Below are 19,728 nucleotides of genomic sequence, written 5' to 3'. Positions count from 1 at the left end.
TCAAAATAAATACAATGAACGTATTTTCCTGCATGTAAAAGCTTTGATTTCAGATGAGAATTTTTATTTTTTGCAATATGGAATTTCTAGCAAATATCAATTTTAAGTACAAAATTTCTAGATTTTACAAACCAAATGAGATTATTTTCGTTTAAAGTGAATAATTCTTTAAATTTAGGAAGTGTATTGTCCTTTATTTTTAAAATATGATATATATGTTTATGTGCATGTGTGAAAGTTTACATATGTAGTTAGATATATTTCAGAACCTGAGGTTTCACATAATGGGGTTTGACTTCAAAAAGAGCTAAATCATTTATTGGGCAGTAAATAGATATATCACAATCTCCTGTATAAAAAAGGAAAAAAAAAAAAAAAGCAACAACAACACACAAACAAAACCAAATTAAAACAAAACAAAACAAAAAAATAAAACAATACCAGGAATGTGATTAGTAAATATAACATTAATTGTAAAGGAATATTTGGAAATATGTCTCAATGGTCTTGCAAATATATTTTCTACTGAGAAATATTAATCAGTGGTATTCTCCATGTAGCACAATCTAGATTTCACCCCCACTTTTTTTTTTTTTTTATCAGTATTATAGGTCATACAAAAATTCAACATCCTGAGCATTTAGTTTATCTGTTTTAAGCTGAAGTTTTACTTTTTTTCTATTCTATTTCTTCCACAATGATGTCTAAAATCCTTCTCAATGTTTTCTTTGTATGCGACCAAAGAGATATAAACAGTTTGTAGAAATCTGTAGAAATTGTAATGTTCTAACCTTCAAGTCACTGCTGCTCTTATGAGAGAGGTGGAACTTGAGATCACCAGGGGATCTTAGTACCGACAATGGATTTCCATGGAAACCCACTGTTCTGCAGCATTAGCATTTCTTCATATAATTCTGAATACTGGAACTTACATGCATTTATACCCTGAATGTCTCTTTGAATTAAGACTTTGAAACCATAAAATATCCACAGGATACTATAAAAATGCTGTATTTACATTTGTTGTTTATTTATACTGATACTGAAGTTTGGGCTAAGTCTGGAGTTTCATTTTCAACTGTAATTTTTCCAATATTTACATTCTAAGCCAGAATCTAAATTAAATTAAAACAAAACTATTGCTTTGGTTTAATCTCTTCTCTATTCTATTATATATTCAGAATAATTGCAGCTTTATCCTGCATCGCCACAGACAAACTCTTTGCCAGGAATATTTATGGAACTCTCTCCTGTCTATACTAGGCCAGAGTCTTATGTACCTGCTTTGTTTAACAATCTATCCATGAATTCCTGCTGAAACATTATGCCACAAATAAAATGAGACGTTATTCATCCCAAAGGATAGGCTCAAAATTCAACTTAGCATTTTATTATATGCCTGTAAACCATAGTAGGTTGTAATAACTGAATGAACTGTTTTATTTTCTTCAGCCTTTGCCTAATATAAGCATCTCTAAATTATTCATCTAATGCTGTGCTCAGTTTTAGGCCCCTTATTACAGGAAATATATTGAGGTGCTGGAGACAGTTCAGAGAAGGGTAATGAAGCTATGAGTTATCAAAAAACATCTGAATGACAACACAGTCATTTGTCCCAGCCAGCACAGATTCATGAGGGGAAAGTCCTGCTTAACAAACTTATTTTCTATCTACAACAAGGTTACACACCTAGTTGATGAAGGGAAGCCTGTCAATGTGATCTTTTTGGATTTCAGTAAAGCCTTTGATACTGTCTTTCACAGCATCCTCCTGGACAAGATGTCCAACATCCAGCTGCGTAAACACACAATGCAGTGGGTCAGCAGCTGGCTGACGGGCCGGGCTCAATGGGTTCTAGTAAATGGGGTTATGTCGGGCTGGTGAGCAGTCACTAGCAGGGTTCCACAGGGGTCCATCTTAGGGACAGCACTCTTCAATGTCATCATAAATTACTTAGACACAGGACTTGAGGGATCGCTTAGTAATTTTGCTGATGAAATGAAACTGGGGGGAGCTGTTGACACTCTCGAGGGCAGAGAGGCCCTGCAGAGGGATCTGGACAAATTGGAGAACTGAGCAAACACCAACCACATGAAGTTCAAGAGCAAGAGCCAGATTTTGCACTTACCCTGTAGCAGCCCTGGCTGTACATACAGATTGGGGTACAAGATGCTGGAAGGGATCTCTGCAGAGAGAAATTTGCAGGTTCTGGTTAACGGCAAGTTGAACATGAGCCAACAGTGTGCCCTGGAAGTCAAGAGGACCAACCGTGTCCTGGGGTGTACCAAGCACAGCATTGCCAGCCGCTCAAAGGAGGTGATTATCCTGCTCTACTCTGCACTGGTGCAGCCTCACCTGGGGTACTGAGTGCAATTCTGGGCACCACAGTAAAAAAAAAAAAAGATATTAAGCTACTAGTGAGTGTCCAGAAGAGGGCTAAAAGGTTGGTGAAGGGTTCAGAGGGGGAAGCCATATGAGGAGCAAGTCACTTGGTTTGTTCATCCTGGAGAAGAAGACACAGAGGAAAGACCTCATCGCAGTCTATGGCTTCCTCAAAAGGGAAGGAGGAGGGGCAGGCTCTGATCTCTTCTCTCTGGTGACTAGTGACAGAACCCGAGGGAATGGCAGGAAGGTGTGCCGGGTGAGGTTTAGGTTGAATGTTAGAAAAAGGTTCTTCACCAGGAGGGTGGTGGAGCACTGAAACAGGCTACCCAGGGTGGTAGTCACAGCCCCAAGCCTGACAGTATTCAAGAAGAGACTGGACAATGCCCTCAAACACATTGCGTGAACTGTGGAGTTGTCATATGCAGGGACAGGAGTTGGACCCGGTGAACCTTGTGGGTCACTTCCAGCTCAGGACATTCTATGAGTCTATGAATCTATCAAGCTGGTGAGGGGTATGGAGAATAAATATTATGAGGAGTAGCTGAGGAATCTGAGGCTGTTTAGACTAAAGAAAAGGAGGCTGAGGGGGAGACCTTACCACTCTCTACAACTACCTGAAACGAGGTTGTAGCATGGAGGGTGTTAGTCTTTTCTCACAAGTAGCAAGTGATAGGACAAGAGAAAATGGCCTCAAGTTGCACCAGGGGAGGTTTAGATAGGATATTAGGAAAAAAAAAAAATTAACAGGAAGGATTGTCAGGCATTGGAACCGGCTGCCCAGGGAAGTGGCTGAGTCATCATCCCTAGAGGTTTTTAAAAGATACATAGATGAGGTTCTTAGGGGCATGGTTTAGTGACAGTGTTAGGTTAATGGTTGGACTCAATGATCTTGAGGGTCTCTTCCAACCAAAATGATTCTATGGTTATATAATGCTATTATGTTACATATTGTTTAAGCTGACCTAGATACAGTTGTTGATAGTTCAATATGTGGGCAAGTATTCACAGAAAGACTCTATGGGTCTAATCCAAAAGCCTTCAGAAATCAAAAGAAATTTTTCACCAGGCCTTGAAAAGGTTTCGGTTGAGGTATTGCCTAAAGGATTTAAAACATGTTCATGTTCAACTAAACATTGCTGTCTAAATCCCTTAGTACTATTTTTACCATGTATTCTTTCCTTGACTTACCTTACTCTCCACCACGGTTATACATGATTATGCCTTCTCTCTCTTTAGGTCTGTGGCTGTCTCTTTACTAGTATTGTCATTTCTAAATAAACACTCAAAATAATACTTTCAAAGAGCTTCTTTAATAATTAAGCTCCTCCTCACAACACACATTTTAAATTATAGATATATATTTTATATTATTTTTACTTTTATTATTGTTTTCTCCTATGTCTTTGAAGCAACAGCAAAGAAGCAAGACAGCTGGTTATTGCATATACTATGGTTCTTTTCTGCCTTTGCTTCAGGACGAGTTCAGTACAGAGTTTAAAAACTAACTGAATGAAACTTAGCTTTCAAAATGGTAGGTAAATAAATGTGAATAATAGTTTATACAGGTATGGTTGTCATGGAGGGACCCCAAAATTAGTTTTAGGCAGACAACCAGGTCCAAAACAGGAAAGTTTTGGAAAGTTCTGTCCAGGAAAGTCTGGGAAAACAACCAATTAGAAATGGGGTTTATACAATCAGTTAGCACTCCAGCAATACAGGTTCAGATATCAGTTGAGGAAATTATTGGAGTACAGCAAATAAGAGTAATGGAGATTCACAGTGTGCATATGATGACTCATGAAAAACAACGCCAGAGCCGTCCCTGACTCCAGGAAAATACACTCACTTGTTTAGTGAGGAAATCACTTGCATATATTAAAGCAAGGAATTATTAAGGAAAATATACACGTTAGTCCACCGAGGAATTATTAAGTTATCTCTCACTCACATGCGGAGATGAGGCAGGTCCCAGTTCTGGGAGGTTACCTTAGACAGCGTGTGAGTCTAAGGGGAGGGTCTCTCTTGGCTGCATTTTGGCCCACTGCTCCAAGAGGACACACACAAAGGGAAGCCTCGTCAGGAACCCTGTTTTTATAGTCTTGTCAGATCTGGCTGTGGGCATTCCAGAAACTTCTCGGCTCCTCTGCACCCTCACTCTGGCTATGGGCACTCAGAAACTTCTCGACTCTTTGGCACCTTTTCCTCTCTCCTAGCTAACCAACAGAGGGTTAAACAAAAGGAGCTATTAACTGCCCCATTACAGGAGAGGAGGGATGTGTAGGGGAAGAGTGCGGGGTTTGCATGCACCTTCCACATTGAAGGAAAGGGGAGGAGAGGGGGCTGTGCAACTGCCACAATGGTGCAAAGAGAGTAAAGAATATTCTTCCTTGTCTCTATTTCTGTGCTTTCGTGAAGAACATTCTCACAGAGATCATGCATGGTTAGCCTAACAACACAAATGCACCACGATCATATTTTTCTTTTGTTGTTCAAAATTATAGGGTTTCCAGTGATTTAATCTAAAATAACGCATCACTGAAGAGATTATTTTTTGAGCAATCGCATTTTTTAAATGCTATGTTTTTGTTTCCTTGTTATTTCCCATACTACTGAAAAAAAATGGTTCATATTCTGAGTGTGTTCTAAACTATGGGAAATAAATACACTGTACTGTCACAAAAGGGAATTTTACACATACAAATTTTGTCACTATGGTTAATGAGACTGTTTTCAAAAGTAAACGAAGTTATTGTTGGCCTTTGGTGATCCATTCTAAAAGGCAGACACCTGCTTGCCACAAATCTCGTTACAGGACAGTGCAGAACCCTCCATCCAGGGCATCAATTGCTACTAGCCAAGGCAGTCACCAGTCTATCAATCTCTCATTCACATGTCTGCTCTGAAGGCACAGCATCAGAAAGTCTTGTTCAGAGGTTAGTTATCACACTCTTGTCTGGTGTCTGTGTCTTCTTTTATTGATATGTGATTGTGAGTTGTTAGAAATGTAAGGAAGTATTCTATTTGTGAATGCATAATCCAAATAATTTATGCAAAGTCAGTCCCTCATTTTAGTTTTAATTTGTCTGTCTTCAAAGAATGCTTTTAAAATACCTCAAGTTTAGAGTGAGTATGTATTTGTTTGTTTGTTTGTTTTCAGGCAAACTGGGCAGAGTGTAAAATAATCTGTTTAAAGAATAGATATTTTTATTAGTTATAAATGCTTATACTCTATGTTTGCCATGTAATCCACAAAAATACATACAATTCTCAGTAGCTATGGATAAAATAATTTAATCTATTTTTGAATACGTAGAATGATATGAATGATTTGATGACATGGCAGTGGATATCACATTCTGTGTTGCTGCAATTCTGAAGAGGCATTCAGCTATTACATCATGCAGATAATAATAGCATATTTGCTAAAAATAAAATTACGATTGTGACAACTCTCCAAGAGATAGCGTTTCCGCTATTTTATCTAAATCACGGTGGTTTTTTTCTGTTCATGGTTTTCCATAGACAAAAGTAATGCAAGGGATAGTTTTTACAAAAACAACATTTAACGGATATTAAATCATTTCACATCAGTTGTATTCACAAGGAAAAAGATGCTCTTAAGGATAAAAAATAGATTGCCTGCTCTTAAATTAAACTAGCATTTGAACAAGCTATTTATTATTTAAAAAAAGGTAAAGAAAACACATTATTTTGTGTATGCTTTACTTTAAACAGGAATAATGGACTAAATTCAACAGAATGAGTAACACACCAATTATTAGTGTATGAATGTATGTAAAATCATCACTTTAGACATGCAGTGCAAATCTAAGCATTTTTTAGTTCAATTAATTAAATTCCCAATTAACTAAAAGTTGATCATGATCCGAGAGAAACACCTTCCAAAGATGCAAACATTAAGAGGTTTAGATGCAGAAGATATATTTCATCTAATATTTCCCTTTGAAATGAATGCAATGGTTTCTTAAGGAAAATAAAAAAATAAAAATAACAATAAAAAAAAAAAAAGCTTAGGTTTTCAAAATATTTAACAGATCTTAATATATCACAGGAAGTAACAAAATGTTGCCAGTCTATTTCAGACTGTCTTATTAGTTTGTTTTTTTTTATTTCTGAATCTTTTTATTTAGGTCTATATAATGAAAATTCAATATCACAAAATACTCTGAATCTAAATTGCTGAAGGCAAGTTATTTGATAGCTGACTGCTACTGTAACATAACTGCACGCAATAAAGATGTAAATGTACAAAACACTTAGTTGTAGAGTTTTTTGTTTGCTTGTTCATTTTTTTATTTTTAATTAACTGTGCAGAATTTAGTCTTTTCTGGGTTGTGGACAATTAAGAGATACCTTCTAAGAACCTTCATTTTAGGGATGCAAAACTGTCAAGAAAATGAGGCAGTTTTCTGCCTCTTGAGCCAGCTTCTCCATCTGTTTGCACCTTGAACTAGTTCAAAATACTTAGTTTATGAAAGCACAAGCTGTTGTTATTGGAAGGGTGGCATTGTCACATATTAGTCATTACAACTTCACTGAAGATTCAAGCAGGACAAAAAGGTGGATTGGAAAGGCAAAATTTCTTCATAATTTATCATATCATAATTTATCATAAGTTATCATCATATTTTGTAAATTAAAATAGATGTTGATTAACTGCAAATGTACTAGGATAAATTATACAGGGATGGTGTATCTAAGATTTTGCTTCCCTTGGGAATATAGTATTTGAAAATTGGAAAGGCAGTGGTGGTGAGGCAACAGGTTCCTTCTTCTATTATCATTGTATGCATCAATATTCAAACTTGTACAGTGTTATTTGAAATACTATTTGATAAATGCCATATAAACAGGAATTGCCTCTTGTATACATATCAAAATGAGGTTTGCATTTTTTGAGCAGGGATTTTTGTCTAATAATATCTTAGGTGCGACATACAGTCATTAATTGTTTTTGCTATCACGTTCCTGTCAGTTACAGCACTTAAGTCTCAGTGTCTCTTCCTGTAGATTTTGATACCTCATAGCCATTTACCTGCATCCAGACCTTTTACTCAAAATGCCTTGAGTTTCACAGCTTTCACGAAGGTTGCAAAATCGATTACTTGAGTAAGAAGGAAGGTTGACTGAATACAGTAAAGGAGTTTCAGAGAGGCTGAAGACATTTTCCTTTTTTATTTCTTAGCTTCAGAAATCTTGAGGGGTCTTTTAAAGATTTTTCTCTAACTGAGCATTAGTCTGTACAACATTTTTCACATGGCCAGTTGTTTTAATGTAACTGCTTATTTGTCACAATTTTCATTTACTGCATCCCAGTTCCATGGCAGTCCTTGCAGCTGCCTCCACCCTGTTTTCCATATGATTCATTCTCAACCAGTTGAGGCACAAAGAGTTATGAAAAATAGGAGACAGAGGTGCTTCATGAGCAGTATTAATCTTCATTTATTTGTGCTGCTGGCTATGTCATTTAATAAAAACTTGATTTTTGAAAGGACCTGCTGCATTTAGACCCAGAGAGCAATTAATTATTTCAGTAGCTCCTAATATCCATACTCTGCAATAGAAAACTGGAGCTACTACCCCCAAGGAATATTCTGTGAGAAGTACCAGCAATGGATTACAGCAAAAAGAAGGTCCTGGCAAGACTCAGTTCTGACAACATTATCCTCACAGAGACCAGGAAGGGAACAGGTTAGGAGACACATGTAACATCAATCAGTTTTGGAAGGAGGCTTTAGATTAAACAGTTGCCTGCCCTTAAATACAAGAGAAAATACAGGCATAGAGTACATCTGACTGGGGATTGGTCTCTTCTCCCAGGCAGTTAGCAATAGGACAAGGGGGCATGGGCTTAAACTCTGTCAGGGGAAATTTAGGCTGGATATTAGAAAGAGATTCTTTACAGAGAGAGTGGTCAGGCATTGGAATGGCCTGCCCAGGGAGGTGGTGGACTCACCGTCCCTGGAGGTTTTTAAACTGAGATCTAGTAAATGAACTGGAGTTGGACCAAGGGTTGGACTTGGTAAACTCTGAGGTCTTTTCCGACCCAGTCAATTCTGTGATTCTGTGAATTCTAGTTGAAGTCTAGAGCAGAGGTCCAGCCCTCCTGGGCCATCAGAGAATATAGACGCGTTCCCCCAGACTCTGCCTTTTAATATCTACAAGTGAGTATTGTGTCTTATTTATCTTAGCTATCTGCCTTTAGGAGTAAGCATTTGCCTATGGAAGATTCCTTCCCCTTGTTTACACAAGGAGCTTAGATCAGTAGCTCAGTCAAAAAAACAGCCAAAGTCTGGTAAAATGAAGCAACTGTAAGATGAAAACCAGGAAGTAGAATAAAACAGTTCCTTGCTTTCCTTTCCTTTTTTTTGTCCCTTTTCCATGATGACTTTTTTTTTTTTTTTTTTTTAAATCAGAATCAAATAGTGTGAGGGTATGTAAATCCTAGAAACCAAGATAAGCCAAATTAGTTCATTAATATGTCATTGAATTTATATATATTTCTCTCAAATACTTGTTGAAATATGTGATGGCTATTTTTATGTATTAGCATTAAAGGCTCCATTGATTTATGAGTTTTTAAATTTTATCTTCAGTTGAAATTTTATTATATGATAAATATATTTCATATAACACTATATTTGAAAACCATGAAAAGCTAAAGAATGGCTGGAAAAGAGATGGATTATGAATCCCGAAGCTGATGGATTATATAAATCTACTGTGTATGAAAACTTCATGTTCTTCCAAAACTGTGACTAATAACTTGGGTTTTGTTTGATTCTTAGTGTCTCTATGTAAATTCATTGTTTCAAATGTTCTCTGCCATTGGTGGATTCTAAAAAAAAGCCAATATCCTGCACATCCATCACTTGGCAGCTTTAGAATCTTTCTGAAATGAACTATGTTCCTGATTAAATAATATGACTTTCCTCTCTCTCTCTCTCTCATGGGCACTGAAACACATGCTACTAATTCATTTCCTTATGTTTTTCTAGATGCTGAGGTGTTTGCACTGATGGAAATGCCTATAATTATCTTGGTACCACCTGCTTAACTGAATGGTAAGAAAAATATGTTGTGTTTTCTTTCATTGGATGAAAAATACAAGCTGAGAAAAGAGTTTTGAAAGTAGGAAACTGGAAATATAATGCCTTTTAGCGTTTGGATTTGGCCTGTTACTGAACTAAAAGTAGAAATGAAACAAAATGGATTTTTTCATTGCCTCTGCTAGTTCTTTTCTCCAAACATAAACTAAATCCTCCTCAATGAAAAGATGAATGGCCCTTTCTGTGCATGTGAGAGGAGAAAAAAGGAGAACCAGATTAAAGAGGGACCATCAGTGCTTCATAAGTAATCCTGGCAGGTTTTGTCACGGTGAAAATGTGAAGAATATAGCTCCACATTATGACATATAGAAAGGTCAGGCTTGGTGACTTAATCGTCTTCAGGCCTCCAGCTCTGTGAGTGTCGGAAAACAATGCTCTTGATTTATACAGCCAAATGTAGCTTTCTGTGCTGGAGATACATATGTATGAGCCAGGTACCTTATACTTCTGTAGTTAATGCACAGTAAGGGGAGACTTCTTGCCCTAATGTAGACTTCTAAAATAAGTAAGATTTTGTGCTCTGAACATTGTGAACTACTAGCTCAATTTTAAATAAGATAAAGGTAAGATTAAAATAATGCATAGTTTCTTGAAAGCTTCTAGGATAATGAACACAGGTGTGGCAATTAACTGCCTGCTTTCAGATGAACAACACACACCTTTGGCCTACTTGTGTAAAAATCTTCAACAAAGGAAATCACTAGGTCACTATTTTTTCCTATAAAAACTCACTATGTTTGTTTTACAAAAGCTTTCTTGTAGCTTTAAATGTTTAGCAGACATTTAAATTTGTGAAACACCTTCATGTTAGATGTGATTTCTGTACGTTTGCCATAAACAAAGATTAAAAATAACTCAATGGGTGCTACATCTATTACAAGTACATGTGAAACTCAATCCATGTTGATAACACAGAAGTTTACTGGTGCTTCCCAGTGAGTTCAATGTCTTCCTATTTATTAATCTTAACAAAAGTTCTTCATACTAATCTAAGTATCTCTAAGGAAAGAGTTAGGAAGGGCTGATTCACTACCATGTCCGTTAAAGAAAGACTTATGAAACACTGTCATCACACGATTTTCTACTCTGTAAATGATAAGTAAGTGTTTGACAAACATCTGAAAACCATGACATGAGAGTGTAAGGTACGGCATCTGTTTCAGATGCTATGTCTTGAAGGAATGGTGAAGAGCCTGCAGTTTCATGAAGAACTCAGCCAATTGGATGTCTTGGTGCTTCCAAAATAAGAAATTAAATCAGCTCTGCTTGCTTTTCTTCTTGTCTTTCCAGATTTTACTTCCTTGCACCTCTATCTTTTTACCATGGAGATCTGTGTTCTCCATTATCCTATTTCATTGTAGGAGGAAATGCACTTCACTAACCCATGAAAACTGTCTTTCTTTCAGGTTTGGGGTTTTTTTGTTATTGTTTGTTTGTTTGTTTATGTGTGTGTATTTTTTTTTTTTTGTTTTTGTTTGTTTGGCTGCTTAGGTGAGTTTTCTGCAAGGATTTCAACTAAATAAACTCACAGTGGTATCTCATGACAGCCAGGAATGACCCCAGGTACACAGTGGGATTATGGAGCCAAGATTAAGGAAGAGAAAGATGATGAAGGAGAAAGTGGGACCTTCCTCTCTGGACAGTGTCAAGCTCTGTAAAGCTGTTTCATCTTGTGAATATATCTCAACTGAATAAATCTCACAATAGATCTCAATGAACTCCATCTTGCGAAACTGTAGCTGAAAGACCAGGAGTGCTATAGAAAAGATTAAACAATATTAGTAAATATTTATTTTACACACTACATCACTAGCATCACCAGCATATTAGGAGACATGACATGTAGAGTTTTTTAAATGTATGAGTGTAAAGTCCTACGAAGAAAATAGTACTATGATTTACATTCTACAACAGTCTAATGAGCATGATAAGAATACTTAAGACTTTGAAAAAGCTATACTTTGACATAGATTTGAATCATTAGTAGTCACTCTGAATTTCACTTTGGATTTACATTTCTGCCTGTTTTTTATGCATTCAGAGTATTTTCCATATATTCTTCAAGAAGAAAAGTATGAGTTTAAAACAAATTCTGCTTGAAGTGTGAAGAATGATATGGTTCTTCTGAAAGGGATGTTGCTGACATTTTTTTGTCAAAACATGCATTTACAGTTATTCATGAATTGCCCACTTATTTTGTGCCAATGCAAATACCTTGAGCTTTTAGAAGTCATATTTTTCCCCAACATTTTTTTTTTTTTAATTTTATCTAATTGCAATAACGTATCCATAATTGTGTTAGCTGGATGCAAACATATGTAAACCATTCTTTAGATCCTAAATTAAGCATATGAATAGGCTGATAAATGTTGCAGGTATTAGAAAAGCCTGTGAAATGAACCTTGAATTCCATTCCACAGTTGTTGTCAGCTAAGCTGAGGAAGGTTCAACTAAGAAGGGCAAGCCTGTGCTCAAAAGAGAGATTTATTCTTATTTATTTATTTTTCCTGGTATAGGTTGTTATTGTAAAAATCCCCTTGTTTAGAGACTCATATTTGAGATATTTGAGATATCTTTCTGATTCTACCTACTCACAAGTAAAGCAACAAATTTAAGACTCTCAGTCTAGATACATTTTAATGTTAATACTTTCTTTTTATTCCATTTCCTATTCTGAGAAATTAAAAAACACATGAACAAACAACAGAACATAACAAAACAAAACACCTGTTTGCAGGTTGGTCTTTTACTTAGTCAGTCCCCAGCAGCATTAAAAAATATATTACCAAAGACAGATATATCAGAATTTCAAGATCTGGAAATGAGTGGCTTTCATGGAAGCTCCTTCACCTACATATGATACTAGAGCTCCCAATATCACCTGACTGTGAACTCAGTGGGAATTGCTGTTTTCTTTAACTCCAGGATCTTCATTGAAGGGATCAGAAAGGGCTTTCCTCACACAAAGAACTAGAATCAGAAAAATCCCAAATCCTATTCACTCTATTGTTTGGTTTTGTTTGTTTTTTTGTTTAAATTTTGATTCTGTTGAACAATTGTTGTGTGTTACAGTATTTACATCCAGTAAAACTGATGAGAGACTTGTTATATTTGTTGGACTTGGCTGAAAAATACTAACTTGCAAAACCTATAAATTTCAGGAGGAAGTATCAATTTTTTCAGTATCAGACTATGAAATACATTTGAAAAAAATGTGAAAACCATCAAAATATTTCATTTCAACATATAAATTACTTTTAAAGAACCTTTTGTTGAAAGGTAATTCAAAAATAGTGATGATAGAAAAGAAATAGATTGAAATATTTCAATCTTAATTAAACAAATCCATTTTGATTGACCTGAATGGATTTGTTTGTTTGTTTGTTTGTTTAATTATCCTCATTCGTCAGAAATATTTTTCTTCTGGAAGTCTACAGTATTTTCATTATGACAAAACCATCCTTGCTCTACTAGCAAGAAATTTGCCAATGTGTGTGCTGTGTAAAGACCTGTGTGCACCTTATGGAAATTCTTTTAACATAAAAACTTAAATTCTTCTAAATGTTTGTGTGCATTTAGTAGTTATCAAGACATATGTATCAAACATCACATGTATTTGCAAGTGTCACTATATAGAATACCTGCATTTTTTAGTCACATGTAGTAAGATTAAATTTTAATCATGTTTTATATAAGAATGCTTGATTTAAATATTTTTGTTATGAAATTATAATCTTTCTATGTGGTGAATTCTCAGTTTTAAATGAACCAATCTGGAACTGAATGAATCTGAATCCTTAAAAAGGAGGATATTTTTATGTTGCAATATTTTTGAGTGCATTTCTTGATTAAAAACAATTTGTGTACACTCTGTACATTATTAAACATGTTTCCCCATGAAGAAAATGGAGAAAAGGTATTTTAAAACATTTTTCAAAGTGTTTATTTTCCAGATTATTGAACCATGTGCTGATTTTTCTTTTGAATTACTAATATAATATTTAACTGCATGAGATTTTGTATCTCCACATAAATTCCTGATGCTCAAGCAGAGTACACAGCAGATGGAGAAAACAAGAGACAGGAAAAAAGAAAGAAAGAAAGAAAGAAAGAAAGAAAGAAAGAAAGAAAGAAAGAAAGAAAGAAAGAAAGAAAGAAAGAAGGAAAGAAGGAAAGAAGGAAAGAAGGAAAGAAAGAAAGAAAGAAAGAAAGAAAGAAAGAAAGAAAGAAAGAAAGAAAGAAAGAAAGAAAGAAAGAAAAGAAAAAAAAATTGACCAACTACAGCAGGAAAAACCACACATTCACATAAATCACACATTCATACAGATGCATAGACACATATACAGATGTGTTAAAGAAACACATTTACTTACTCCATATCATCATCACTCAAGAATTCAACTGAATTAAAGCCAGTATGGATTGAAAGTACGATTTCTGAGACAGTCTAAATTCAAAAATGATGAGAAAGTGTTCCTCTTGGTTCTCTAAGAATAGAGATCCACCTGTCATTTGTACAGATAGTAAATCTATGTGTATAAAAAAGTTTTAAAGATAAATTAACAAATACCATCAAAAGATGAAACAAGGTAGTACAAAAACTAATGACCAGGAAAACAATTTGAGAAATATGCTAAGAAATATGATTTATAGAATTCTTAATTCATGCTTTAGATAGCATGTTACCCATCGAAATATCAGGTATATTCATCCTCTACTTATGTGGAAAAGAACAAAACAAATCTCTATGCTAAGAAAAAGAGATAATGGCAAAAAAAAAGGGACACAGAGAAAAAATATTGTCATTTTCAGTATGACAATATTCATACTGTTAGCTGACATTTTCAGGTGAATTTTATTTTTCATATTCTTCATATTCATAATTTACTTGTATAGGTAATGCATTTGAGGATATTTAACCTAAGATTCTTATATTTAACACTGATGTAACGTTTTATTCCATGGAATTTGACCCAGCTATTTCCTGATTATGTCTCTGCACAGAGAATTACCTCTTTCCTTTTTTTTCTGACCTTTCAGGTATTATTACTTGATGTTTTCCTCTCCAGAAAATAGGGAAAAGACACTGGCAATTGTATCTTGGTAGTATTATTCAAATTCTTAGCAGAATATTTATTCCCTTGTTTTCCAGACAATTAAACTGACTTTAACAGTTTTAATAGTGTGAAACAAAGACAGATTTATATATAGAAGGAAAACGAAGAACAGTACTGTCTTCTCAGTTATCTCTGGGCTTTTAGAGTAATATTTCCAATATTATGGCACTAGTCAGGAACAAATTTCAGGTGATGTAGCTGCAAGTACAAAGCCACACCATTCAGTCACGTCTTTTTTTTTTTAAGCATGTTAGGTACAGCAACTAGAGAGTGATTTCTATTCAAAAGTTTCTGTTGTACTGCATACTCCTTGCATAGCACACACACACACACTCCTCCACAGCCTGAGGCCCCAGCCCCTCCATGTAATTCAGATGGTCACCACAGGCCCGAGGGAAGCAGGGTGACTTTTGATCACTTGCCATGCCAGGTCCCAGCTGATGCCCAGACATGATGTGCAGCAGCTTCACTGCAGCCTCCATCTGCAGTACAGCCATGGGCCTCTCTGCAAGGACACTCCCCATGAGGGTCTGTTGTGTCCACTATTTACTGCCTCCTGAAAAGCTGTTCATAAACCACTCGAGGCTTCATTGGTCACATCGCTGCAGGCTAACATTTTGACCTTTTCTTCCTATTTTAAAGCTAATAAGCCGTTATTACTTGCATTACTATTGCTTTCTGGTCTCCAAACGTGTTACAAGTATGAAAAGTTGCTAAGAGTTCACCAGTATTTATTTGTTTCCTTCTTGCATGTGTGTAAAATATTTTTGGGTAACCCCAATTATCTATGCTTCATTTGTTTTCCCAGCAGATGCCAGAATCATCTAACAAGTTAGAGCTGGGTAGACATGGTCGTGTTGCAACTTGTCTAAGAGATGCTTTTGGGTAAACTTTATACCATGGTATCACCATACTATTTCAAATTTAAAAAAAAAAAGAAAATCTTTCTTCTCTGATCATCTGATCATCCATATTTAAATTTCTTTGTGTCTTGGGCTTTTTGATAATCTACCAAGGAAACTAAGACCAAACCACTCTTTGCAGCTGGAAATGATCTTTACTGCTTTTTTTTTTTTTTTCCCTGGCCTCTGATTTACATTGTATTTTACCTTAGGTGAGGTTTTCAAGATTATTTAAAACTACACATGTAATAAATGTATCTGCCCTCTTAACTAAGTGCTGTCACACACTTTCACTTCAGTAACACAGTTGTAGCAACAAGTGTAATTAGCAACAAGGATTTTTTTTTAAATAATGTAGAAGCCTTTGGAGGAAACCCTGATATGAAAACATGAGTAGACATACTTATCTACTCCTTACTAGTGTAGTTACTGGTATATAGATTTGATAGTAGTATATCTTTATACCGTAACATCTGATCCCAATACTGCAAAATGTAACAGATTCTTTAAAGAACAACATTTTTTAAAGTGACAAATGTATTAACAGTTATGTTTAGACAACTCATCAAAAGGAAAACAAAAATAGATAAACCTATATGTTTACAAGAGAAAATATCTTTAGATGTAACGAGCATACGCAAACTGCAATGTGTGTATGTATGTGTGTCTCTTTACAGTAAGAGACTGAAATATAATGATGTAACACCTGAGTTGTTATAAATAGACTAATTTGCATCCCAGTTCCTTAGTTTAGGAAAGGCAGGATGTGGATGGGTTTTGATAGATTAAGACCTGTTGCTGAATTAGTCAGGCTCAAAGGTATTTCAAGGCCACTTCAAGAACAGAGTCTGCTATGAGAAAGAGGGGCGTTCCTCAATCACCGGGGTCCTGGCGTGGCATGAATCATCGGACGTATCATCAGTGAGACTCCAGAGCATGGACAGCCCACGATCCTCATTTAACGAATCATGCTTGGAGCGTGGATGCGTGATTAGAATATAGTTACGTATATAAGAAGACTTTTTTCTGTAATAAATGGCTTAGCGTGATTCACATTGAATTGACTTGCTTTGCTTAGTCCTTATCTCGCTCCACAGCAGGATGGACATCAAAATGGGCCACTTCGCTTCTTCTGTTGAAGAACTATGTGCTGCTGAGGCTAGGTTCTGAACAGAACCAAAATTCAGTTAATAGTCCAGTATTTATCCTCCAGGGATACTGACAAAATGAGGAACTAAAAAAAAAAGTTGAAAAAATGAAGCCACAAACTTCTTCCACTGTATAATTCAACTACATTCCAGACATGTAAGTCTATATGGTATATGGTGGGCAGATGTGTACAAGTCTGGGTCATGCACAGAGCCATTTATATTAATTCCACTCCAGTTATGCTTGGGGCTAAGTCACAATTAATACAATCATGGTCTTTCAATAAAGCTTATAAGGTTGATTCTGACAAGTTGCCACTTCCATGTACTTAGATGAGTTTTCGTTGCCCTGAAGCACAAGCAGATGCAGTTTGTGCTTACCCACAACCTGGCTCAAACATGCTAATTTTTTTGTCATCTGTTGATTTTTTTTATTTATTTCAAAAATATATCTTAATGTATTGTTATAAAACATTCAGTTGCCCATAGGCTATGTCTATAACATTTGATTTTGTGTGTTCTTAAGAGCTGCTAAGAAACAGATTTTATCATATCTTGCTATGTGTTTTCTTTATATGGTCTTTTATTCTAAGGCTGTCATGCTGGCCCAAGAAAGGTGGTCTGCATACCTTGTAGCACTATTCTGCCTGTAGAGGCTGGTGAAGCATCCAGTTTATCTTCTCTCTGTCTGCAGGACATTTGCAACCTCTATCTAATCAAAACCTGCATGCATACATTTTGAACTGTAGGCAAAATTAAGCTCATTGACTTCATTTTAAAAACATTAAGATATAGCAGAGATGTCCAAGGTAGTGGTTAGCTGCCCTGGTTTGTAAACTACCTACTATTCAGACATGTAAATAGAGATTGTAGAACACAAAATAAAGCTTTTAATTGTTTTTTGTTGTTGTTTTAGTTCAGCCAGTGTAATCCAATATGCACAAAAAGACTAAATTAGCTTTGTAGGAAAAAACTGTGAAATTTCAGACTGAAATACTATCTCTAGGGTTCAGCTTATAACAGAGGAGACAGCTATGATTTGTGTACAATCTGTGTATAACTGGAATGTTAACAGATACCTTCAAAAGGCAAGAAATTGCAATTTGATGGGCTTTTTACCAGTCTCTTGCTACATTTTAATGAAGAACTAGCAATTGTGAAAACAGAATAAAATTAAATATGTTTCTAAAATACTTTCAAAAAATTAAGCTTGCATTTAAAATATTAATTTAATGGTCAGTTGTGGAAAAATCCAATTAAAACCATAAGAATCTAGAAATTAGTTACCTGCCTTTTATAGTGAAATAAAGAATTTTCTGCCAGTATCCAAAGTATACCTTAAAATGGATACCCTGAGCAGAATGCCTCCAAGTACAAACTCCCCATTACACTAAACTAGGTAGATATCATGGAATTTGTCTGACCAGATAAGGATATCTACAAGACAGATTGTTATGTTTGTTTGGGTTTGTCACTGAAGTGTCTTAAGCTAGGTTTTCCACAGATAATTCTTAACTTTCTGAATGTTAATTCTGAATGTTAATTCTGAATGTTAGTTTGACACGTGTAACACTGTTTGCATATGCACTCACTAAGGAGTGATGCTGAAACCGAGTTAATGTAATTGAAAAGCATATTTTAATTCACAAATTCATACAGTGTTCTTCAGACATTGTCATATTCAAGTACTGGATCATGTAACTTAAATATCAATGGGGTTTGCAGTATTTTGCTACATTTTTTTTTTCTCTACTACTATTTTTTCTGTTTATAAGACAGTCTGCAGACAGTTTATAATACACTCTTCTAACAGAAAATATAGTTAGATCAAACAAATGACACCTATTTAATATAATTAAGCCTTATAATTATATATGACACATGTTATTTATAATTATATATGACATGTTATGGAGGGGAGACAATTTGACAAAGGTTGCACTTGTTTTTCTTTTTTTTTTAATTTTGTTTTAGTGTTGTGGTTGGGGATTTTGGTATTGTTTGTTTGTTTGTGTTTTTTTTTTCTCAATTTTGTGGGTGGTTTTTTTTTCCGTATTGAACTGTCTTTATTTCAAACCATGAGTTTTCACACTTTTACCTTTCTGATTATCTCACACATAACACTGGGCTGAGGTTGAGCAAGCAGCTTCATAATGCTTAGCTGCTGAACAAGGTTAAACTGCAACACTAGTATATCCTTAAGGCCCTTTCATTTGAAAACATTATCATAAAGAAGTGACAAAGTAAATTTCAGACAGTAGAAAAATGAAACTTTCTTCCTTCATGGGGGAAAATTATCTCTATGATGTTTCTTCCAGCTTCAAGGATAAGAGAGTCATTAGGGCCAGTCAACATGGCTTCACCAAGGGGAAGTCCTGTTTAACCAACCTCATAGCCTTTTATGAGGACATAACCAGGTGGACAGATGATGGAAAAGCAGTGGATGTGGTCTATCTTGATTTCAGTAAAGCATTTGACACAGCTTCCCACAGCAACCTTGCTGCTAAACTGAGAAAGTGGGATTTGGATGATCAGGTACTGAGATGGACTGTGAAATGGCTGAAGGAAAGAAGCCGGAGAGTTGTGGTCAATGGGGTAGAGTCCAGTTGAAGGCCTATATCTAGTGGAGTGCCTCAAGGGTCAGTACTGGGACGAGTACTATTCAATATATTCATCAATTACTTGGATGAGGAAACAGAGTGCACTGTCAGCAAGTTTGCTGATGACAGTCTCCCACAGCATCCTCACAGCTAAGTTGAGGAGGTGTGGTCTAGACAACAGAGTAGTGAGGTGGGTTGCAAACTGGCTTAAGGAGAGAAGCCAGAGAGTGGTAGTCAATGGTGCGGAGTCTAGTTGGAGGCCAGTATCTAGTGGAGTGCCTCAGGGGTCAGTACTGGGGCCAATATTGTTCAATATATTCATTAACTATTTAGACGAGGGAATTGAGTGTACTATCAGCAAGTTTCCTGATGACACTAAGCTGGGAGGAGTGGCTGACACACTAGAAGGCTGTGCTGCCATCCAGCGGGATCTGGACAGCCTGGAA

This window comes from Nesoenas mayeri, assembly GCF_963082525.1.
Source record: "Nesoenas mayeri genome assembly, chromosome: 1".
NCBI classification, from domain to species: Eukaryota; Metazoa; Chordata; class Aves; order Columbiformes; family Columbidae; genus Nesoenas; species Nesoenas mayeri.
The sequence above is the reverse complement of the archived record's forward strand: the minus strand, read 5'-3'. Positions refer to the sequence as shown.